The following is a 10,229-nucleotide window of genomic DNA, read 5'->3' as shown; positions in this document are numbered from 1 at the left end:
CACGCAGTGATTACATTACAGGATCAGGACTGTTTTAAACGTTTCCCCTCTTGTCCGTTGTGCACAGAGATTTCTCCAGATCCTTTGAAACTTTTGATGAGATTAAGGTGTAAATGATAAAATATTCAACTGTTTTGCAATTTGATGTTGATGATCATGATCCTAAAATTGTTCCAAAGTCTTTCACAGATTGTTGAAGCTGCACCCATCTTTACTTCTAAAAGTCTCTGCCTCTCTAAAATACACTACTTATACTCTAATCATCTCACTGACCTGCTGTCAATTAACATCATTCATTTCTAAATGTTTCTCCAACTGTACTTTTGCCACATCACAACTTTTTTGGAATTAGGGTTGAACATCAAACCTTACTTTAGGCACAAACTTCATTACAACCTTAGCTATACTAAACCAAATACTGCTCCTCATTCAAGAACATCTCCTGAAGGAAAAAGTTTATTTAAAAAAAAATGAATTTCTAGTCATATGTCTAACACCAGCGGTTGTTTCTTAAGGCTTGATGTTATGGGGAGCACAGGGTTTAAGATATTGGACTTCGGGTTTGGAGGTTGTGAGTTTAAATCCCACCACCACTAAGCTGCCAGTGCTGGATAAGGTTATGATAAGGGTACCCCTGGATAGAAGTAGTAGTCTGCCAAATGCCATTAATGTAAATGAAAATGACCAGAAGGTTGGGGGTTCACGCCCCAGTATCACCAAGCTGCCACTGTTGGGTCCCTGATCAAGGCCCTTTAACCTCTCTGACTCTAAACTAGTTGAGACGTGTAATTAAAGAAATTTTCTGCTGCTAACATGCATTTGTGACAGCTAAAGACGACTCTGTCTGTGTTCTAAAATTTTTCTGTACAGTTTAAATCTCGCTACATTCACATTCCCTTAGAATACGCCCCTGAAATGCTGCGTTTTAATCTGGAGAGAGAAAAAGGTTGAAGTGTGATTGTGCACAGGAGACAGTGATCTGTCAGGAGAGAGAGAGAGAGAGAGAGAAAGAGAGAGAGAGAGCACACTCGTCTACACCAGGTGAGATATTATGCTTTGTGTTCTCTTTCTCTCTCTCACCACTAATGCTTTGATCAAACCCTCATGTGATTAAAGACTCCGACATGAGAAACTCCAGAAGTTGTATTAGAAGATTGTAGAGGTGCGAATTATTCCAAGCCTGTCGCTCTGTCTGTCTCACGGTGTCTTCTGGGTAATAAAGTTTTCATGTATTCCTTTTACTCAGACCAAACGTGTAATCTGTAATGACCTGACATTTCATTTCTCTTCTTTTTTTAAGTCAGAATTTAAATGTTAAACAGAGTCTTGTCTGACCTTCTGACACATTTTCTAGTCTGAATTCTGGACATGCACTCAGATGGTACTGCAGGAATACCCTGTTCTTCATGTTGATGGGACTAGAGATCAGGAGATGTTTCCTCCCAGAAGCTCTTCAGATTTAAGGTAGAACATGAGTGCTGACTAGGACTGGCTTTAACTGTGATATTTGAAAGGTTGGGTGGACTCTCATGAAAGTCTGAGCTTTACTACTGAAAGGTTGTTGATGATCGTCTCAATGAGAAATTCTTGGAGATAGTTTTTAGTGGAATGTTCCACACTTTCTGCCCTGGTCGATACTTGGGTGCAGGTCTACAGTAGCGTTCTGCAGGGTTGGCAGAGCGAAGCAGGGCAGTGGGAAATCTTTTCCAGAAGGCACGGCAGCAGCAAATGTGGGTTTGGACTGAGGGAACAGCATTGACGTTATACGAAACAGACCAGATTAGATTTACAATTCAATTCTGGCATTTGGCAGACGCTCTTATCCAGAGCCACTTACAACTGAGCAATGGAGGGTTCAGGGCCTTGCTCAAGGGCCCAGCAGTGGAATCTCAATGGTGGTGGTGGTGGTGGTGGGATTTGAACCAGTGACCTTTGATCCAAAGTCCAATGCCTTAACCACTGAGTTACCACCAGATAACCAAGGGAACACTTAAAAGGGGGCATGCCTGTGACTGTGCCGGTGAGGGAGTTAAGCAAGTGCCATGAGGGGGCGAGATGGTGAAATTAGCAGACCTGAAAAGTCCTTAGGCCGGGGCTTGAACGGACCATGGGAGTAAGAGAAAGAGAAGTGAGGCAGAGGATAAACAATCCTGGAAGACCAGTGGAGAATCCTACATAACAATTAGCAAATCAATCAACAATGATGGAAAACTGAGAGCACTTTAGCTACGAGAGATATTTTACTGAGATCTCCGGAAAATGGGAAAATGCGAAATGTCATAAATCTGATCGCAGTAATTCATCACAAATCATGTTTTGCTTCATGTTAATGAGCCGTGGTATTCTATAATCTTTCTACTTTACACAGACCCGAGCCATGTGTTCAATTAACTAGGCCCTTTTTAATAAGACTCTCTAGCTGAAGATCTAAACCAGATGCTGTGTAGAGGTAACACATGAACTTCCTTTCCTTTCCTTTTCCTCTGCATGGCCTCATATCGCCTAATCCCGTCTTTAAAACTAATTCCACAGAGAAAAAAAATCAATTGCATTCAATCCAATAAGAAAATGGCAGAGTCAGGAAATGGAGATATGAAGGAGCAGTTAATTTGCTGAAAGCCTTTTCTTTTTTCGTGCATTGCATCGATAAAGACCAGGCGAGAGCTTCAAACGTGACCTCCAGTGCTCCGAGCTGCAGGAAAATGAGGCTCTCTGTTCTGCATCTCCCAACATACATACACCAACACACTCAGTTAGAGGCTGGACTTCAGCAGCTCCGGCCTGATAATCTAGGAGATGTTCTAATACCTGCTGACTGTACAGCTAATATTACACGCTTACACACACACACACACACACACACACACACACACACACAGCTCAAACATGACACTAGCTTAATAGACTGTGAAAAGATTTCCATTACCTCAGTGTTTTATTATAGATTATTATTGCTCTTAAGTAATACACTGCCTTTATACTATATATATATATATATATATATATATATTGTGATTCATATAAATATAATTTATATATAAAGTAATCTATCTATCTATCTATCTATCTATCTATCTATCTATCTATCTATCTATCTATCTATCTATCTATCTATCTAAATGTGTAGCATCTCTACTAATAATAAGGCTATTGGAGTTTACTTCTAGTTCTGTTTATCCTTCTATTACTCATTTTAACTTTTTCTTCTCCAGTTTGTCTCCAAATTAATCTTGTGCCTGAATTCTGTTATCAAAATCACTGTATTCACCATAGAAGCTCCACCACATGCAAAACTTCTTCATGGAGCTCAGTGAGGTCATTAGGAAATGTCTACAATCGCTGTCTCACCCTGGATTGAACTGAAACTGGATGTTACTATGGTTACAGGTGTTAGAACAGCACATGTAGAACAATGATTCAACACTTGAACTTCCAGCCAATCACAATCCTGCATTACAGCTGAACTCCTTCTAGCCAATCCTGATGGTGTTCGGGGCTCAGACACACTCTCCCAGTTTAAGTGTAGATTAAAAACATATCTTTTTAGCAAAGCCTACACATAACATACGTCTCACATCATAACCTTGTGCTCCAGAACATCTGATCACATGCACATTATCAACTTGTGCTGTTAATATCATGAACAGCAGCTACGCTAATTCCTCTCCACTGCTTCTCTTTCTCTCCCCATCCCGAGACACCCTGAGGTTTGGCCAGCTCCAGTCACCTCCCACCTCGTGATGATTACGGACCTTTGAAGAAGTAGATGCCGAACTCACAAACATCCTGAACCATCTAGAGACGTACCAGTGCCATTTGGATCCCGCTACATGTGTGGAGTTTTGACATTGGACCTCCTGGAGTGTTTAAAGGCTCTGGCATGGAGAAGCTGATGCTGGATCTGTGGTGATCACAAATGCTGAGCTTATAAAACTCGGAGCTACTAACCATATAGACTGTATAAGACTGCAGAAAGAACATCACTTATAATCTTATACTCCAGTAATCATGTTAGTTCTCACTCTCCAGTGTTCTGTATTGTTGAAAGATTTATGATCAAACTCTTGATGTCACCCAGATGAGGATGGGTTCCCTTTTTGAGTCTGGTTCCTCTCAAGGTTTCTTCCTCATAACATCTAAGGGAGTTTTTCCTTGCCACAGTCGCCACGGCTTGCTCATCAGGGACAAATTCACACCATTCACCATCACTGTTGATTTGTGTAAAGCTGCTTTGAGACAATGTCTGTTGTGAAAAGCGCTATACAAATAAACTTGACTTGACTTGACTTGACCAATCACAGTCCAGATTACAGTGGAGAACCCAACACCTAAAGCAGTGGAGTTGTGCTGATGGACAGCTGGAGTGTTAGAAAGCCCAGTCCCTGCTCTTTAAACCTGCTCTGCACCTCCATTCATTCTCCATCCTAATCTTTTATTTATAATTACCGTTAAGATGTGGGAGTTTGATCGACAGCTTGTTGGCGTGAATTAAACTAGCCGGGGGGGATTATGCCATTAAATGCAGGAATTATGATGTTTCAGCGTGTCTACAAATTGCAATTAAGACAAATCGAAGTGGCTGCAATTACAGACGTGAAGGTTACAGTAGAAGTGAGGGGTGGGGGCATGTTTGATATGAAGGTTTCCAAAGATTTGTTAAATAAATTAACGCTTTCTGCAAATATTAATTTGGATACGAGAACACATGGATAAGTGATATTATCCCCCTCTCACGGAAAAAGATTCCATATTATCCACATATTACTTCCATCCTCAAATGGGACGCTCTACTCAATCACCTCTCTGAAACAAACCAATCCTCAAACTGAACCTGCTCCAGAAAAGGGTATGTCCAGAGCAAGAGTTGCCATGGCTACACACATACCCTGAAATTTACCTCCATTTTTGGAACCGGAGGACATCCACTTACTTATTACCCTCAAACTTACCCGGGTACCTCACATAACCTGGCTTCTAGAAAAAAACCCTGATCAGGAGTCGGACCTACACACAAAACAACACACAAGAACACAACCAAATACACACACCAAATACAGAATATCATGGGATGAACCATTATTAATAAAAAAAAAATAAAATAAAAATCACGAGTTCAGTTCACAGGAATCCATGATGGAATAATAACCAGGCACAAAAAAATAAATAAATAAAATAAAATAATAAATAAATACATACATTTTTAATCTGCTCTCCTCCTCAGCAGTACGGAGGTTAATGACCAGCACTTCCTGCAACATCATTAACACTTATTCACTATAAGGTGATAATTGTGTGTGTGTGTGTGTGTGTGTGTGTGTGTGTGTGTGTGTGTGCGTTATACTCTGCATCCAATTACTGTGTTCCTGCTTTAAAAGAAGTGTGATGTTTACGTTTTATAATAAATAAATAAATAAAATACAATACTAGTATTTATTTATTTATTTAATTTATTTATTTATCTTGTTTCAGGATCTTAGTTGTTTTAAAAAATGTGAATTTCTTTATTTATATTTTTGTTGGTTAAAAAACAACTATTTAAAAGCTATTTTTGCTTTTTTGTTGTTTTTTTGTTGTTGTTATGAAGTTGTGTGTAATATTTGTGTTGAGTCTGATTTACAAAAAGGGTAAAAAAAAGCCTACACACACACACGCACACATTATTGAGTGATGAGTGTATAAGTGCTGAATGGACAGCGCTAATCCTGTCTTACTTCTCTCCTGAAAATACACGTGCCCACTGCTTTCATTAACTACAGCAAATGTGTTTCTGACATTTTATTTATTGTGCTAATAAAGGATCGTTTTCATTAATGAACGTTAGCGTTAACACATGCTGCCGCAGCGAAATACCACTTCCTGTCTGCTGTGTGAGTGTCCTGGAGTTGACTGTGGTATAAAAAAGCCAGTTAATTAAAGAAGGAAGTTCTGAAAGGAGCTGCTGCAGGAAGGAGAAGACGACGACGGGGTGTTTCCAGACAAGAATGTGAAATGTGCGACTGTGAAAAATATGCAAGTGATATTACATATAAATACACTATACAGACAAAAGTATTGGGACACCTGACTTTGGGAAAAGGTACCAAAACTTGATTGGATTTGACGTATTCGGGATTATTTCACCAGGAATCCTGTCATAATAATTCAACTCTGGTCACTTAAAATATGTCATGTGACTATGGGTGATAATAAACATCATAGATATGATTCATAATCAAAAAACTTTACACTTTTCTCTACTTTTTCCTCTCCACCATCTTTCCACAGTTACCACCATCAGCATCACCATCTCAGGTTCATCTGACTGAACAAATTAGATTCCTTCCACTTTACATGAGTTCCACCTGTAGATATTATAAAACCTGATCTAATGGAACCCTGTGATTTTCCAGCTTGGGTTCATTAGTACAGGTTTGGGTTTGAGATGTTTCAGCTGCTGAAGGTATGATGGAGGAAAACGAGGTTGTGTTGTGGACACAGTGTCGAGTGGGCAGTGTTTCTGCTGCAGGGCCTGAGCTGAGAGAAGGAGGGGATTTGTGTGTGTGTGTGTGTGTGTGTGTGTGTGTGTGTGTGTGTATATACAAATAATTTATAGGCATGAACAAATCCTCTGCAGGAACAACGGCATTGCAGACAAAGTAATACACAGTGTTATAAAAAGGCTCTGCTGAGCTGAGTTGGATCTTCTGCTCATGTTCAGCAGTGTAAACAGACAACGTAGATGTCCAGTGTGTGTGTGTGTGTGTGTGTGTGTGTGTGTGTGTGTGATACATGCAGCTCTGCATAAACCTTGTTGTACAAATTCACATCGTTTTAATTAAATAATGGTATTCACCCTTCAACCTTTTCTACTTTTGTAGTGTTACAGTCGTGAAGCATGATGGTGGTAGCATCACACTGCCTTGTTGCCTTTTCCCTGATAAATCCTCTGGTCTGTATTGTGGTAAAGCCATATTTAAATTTTCATTTACCAATTTCAGGTAGCTGATAGACTTTAGCATGTCTGCTGCTGTAATTGTAGCTGGTGTGTAGTCAGTGTGAGCCGAACACTTCCAGACACTAAGGCCAGCGCTGTCCCATGGGGCCGTGGGGTGCGTGGGAGCACTAATTAATATTTATAACGACCTCGTTATTCTTACAACGTTCTAAAATGAAACGCTTGTCCGAGCAGTCTGCAGCTGTCGAGCGTCACCTGGGGAGAGAGCGCCCATGTAATGAAGCGACACGGATCAATTTCCTTCGTCCCCACGTCCATTTGCGTGCACCTATGATTATTTCATTACGGTTTGCATGGCTGATTAAGCAATCCACACTCAGGCTAAAAATCATCTCTACACCGAGAGATGTAGAGATGATCACTTTTTTTCTTCTGTTACGAAGACGATTGTGTGTCAACCCGAGGGCTGAGGACACAAACCATGCATTCACAAGTGTAAGTGTGTGTGTGTGTGTGTGTGTGTGTGTGTGTGTGTGTGTGAATGAAGTTTACAAACAAAGGTGCTTTATACTTGTCACATGTACTTTACAGCACAGTAAAAGTCTTTCTTCACTTCTTTCGATATCAGCAAGTTGGGGTAAGACATGATACAGTGAACATTTGGGGCCTCAAGAGCGGCAGTTTGGCATTTCCGGGACTTGAACCTCCAACTGTCTGATCAGTAAACCAGAGCCTTAAGAAAAGAATAGAAAGAAAGAAAGAAAGAAAGAAAGAAAGAAAGAAAGAAAGAAAGAAAGAAAGAAAGAAAGAAAGAAAGAAAGAAAGAAAGAAAGAAAGAAAGAAAGAAAGAAAGAAAGAAGCTATTTGCTTGTCACATTACAGCCCAGTGAAATTCTGCTAGGGTCAGAGCACAGGGTCAACCATGAAACAGTGCCCCCTGGAGCACAGAGCTTTGAAGGCCTTGTTCAAGGGCCCAAGAGCGGCAGCTTAACCACTTACCCTTAAAATTGAATTTTACAAGGAAAAATCTGCAGCTTGAAAGTATCCAAAAAACTGCGAGTATTACATTTTTTTGGGTATTCGGCATAAAAGCATGTTACAGAAGCAGCTTAATGGATAATCACGATATTCATTTGTGGCTGTGGGCTCGTGGAGAAAATCAACTTTTATGTCGAGATCATGAGAAAAGAAGGATGATTTTAGAAAAGATTTGAACGCATGGCCTTTTAGAACTAAATTTTTTAACTCATTCAATTAATATTATTTTCTATAATTTTTTTTTATTTATTTAATTTTTTATTCGATTTTTATTTGTTGTATTTAATTTATATTTTAATACTTATGTTTACCCTTTTCATTTTTTAATCTTTTTAAATTCTTATTCGTATTTGGAGGTTTTTATTATTATTATTATTTCCTTTTTTTGTTTGCATTTCTACTTTAAACCTTTTTTTTTTGCTTACGCTTTTTACAATTATTTTTCTTATATTTAGAACTGAAGATATGAAATCTTCAAATCCCAGCCACACCAAGCTACCACTCTGGGGCCTGTAAGCAAGGCCCTTAGCTGCTGGGCCCCTGAGCAAGGCCCTTAACCTTCAATTCCTCAGCTGTATAACTGAGAAATGTAAATCGATCTGGATATGGACGTCTGTTAAATGGTGTAAACGTTACTATAAATGGATCAAATGCACCATAATGTTGACTCTCGCTAGTTTTAAAGCTTTTAGCCTGAATTTTGTTAACCTCCTGTTTCATTTGCTGACTTTCTCCAGTCCAATTAAATCCAGTATTTTATGTAAATGCTTGCAATCTCAAAGAACACAGAGAAATGGAAGAATGCGATGAAGAATAAAGCAGGAGGAACGTAACGCTTAATCCGTGACCTTTTTTGGTCTCTTTCAAGCCGAGTCTCTGCTGACAAGTGCTAATTAGCGTTAGCCTCGAGCAGCTGCGAGGGCGAGAGAGACGTAGCGATGAAGAGTAAAACCACTCGCTGTCTAATTTGCAGCCTCGCTGTCCAGTGATGCAGGAGTTCTGTTCTCAGGCAGTGAGGAACAATCAGATCCATCGGGGCTGCTTCAGACTGGAGCTCATTGACTCAACCCTCTCTTTTAAGCTCCATGTTGGTGGGATTTGTTATGAGATGAGATCTTTCGTCTATCTGAGGGCCAGTTCCTGGGTCTGAAGCTCTGAAACCTCTTAGCTCATCGTCCCAGGTTGTTGCTTTCGGAATCAGCATCATGTTGGGTTTCTTGTGGAACAGAGATGTTCTCTGAGATTCCAACACACCTAGTGGAGTGTGTAAATGAGGATGGGTTCCCCTTTTGAGTCTGGTTCCTCTCAAGGTTTCCTCCTCATTAGATCTAAGGGAGTTTTTCCTTGCCACAGTCGCCACGGCTGCTCATCAGGGATAAACACACACCATTCACCATCACTGTTGATTTCTGTAAAGCTGCTTTGAGACAATGTCTGTTGTGAAAAGCGCAATAGAAATAAACCTGACTGGACTTGTAGTGGAGACAGAAACTTGTGAGCTGAACAGCAGGAACATTTATTTTGATGCATTTTTGTATTTAAACCTCAGCTTTCATCTTTATATCATCTACAGGAACTCTGAAGCATCATATCAATGCTCCCTCTGATCCCTGATCGTTTCTGTAGTAACGGCTTGTTCAGATCGACTCTGAAAGCTTCACATAACTGAACAATGAAAATCGAAAATATAAATCAAAACACAAAAACACAAATATTGCAGCTGTATTGATTCAATTGTAATTTTCTTTTTAAATATTTGTGATTTTTTCCTTTTTTCTTATTTTATAAATTGTTTATCCATTTTATTTTTAGCCTTCTTGTCTTTTTTTTTTATCTTTTTTATTTATTTTTTCAACCATATGTAACACTTTCTTTTTTTATCCTGTTTATCTTTATATAGTATTTTTATGAATTATTTTTTGTTTGTATTTTTACTGCAACTCATATTTTGTTTATTTAATTTTATTTTTTTAAATAATTTTATTGCTTTTATTTCATTTATTAAAAAAATGTATGTTAAATATGTTTCTCTTTGTTTTTTGTTAAATATTTTCAAATCGTTTTCTTTTTATATTTCTTCAATTTCTTTCCATCTTTTATTTTTATATCATTTTTTTTTAACCAATAAAAATGTTTGTTTACTGTAAAAGCTGCAGCTTTACTTGTTGGCTTCTTCAGGAGAGAGCAGTTTTCAGCGTATGGCTCCTCTGTAACAGGACCTTCAGGCCTTCAGTGAGATGTTGGTGAGGGACAGGGC

This window comes from Silurus meridionalis, chromosome 3, assembly GCF_014805685.1.
Source record: "Silurus meridionalis isolate SWU-2019-XX chromosome 3, ASM1480568v1, whole genome shotgun sequence".
NCBI lineage: Eukaryota > Metazoa > Chordata > Actinopteri > Siluriformes > Siluridae > Silurus > Silurus meridionalis.
This window is presented reverse-complemented; position numbering follows the sequence as displayed.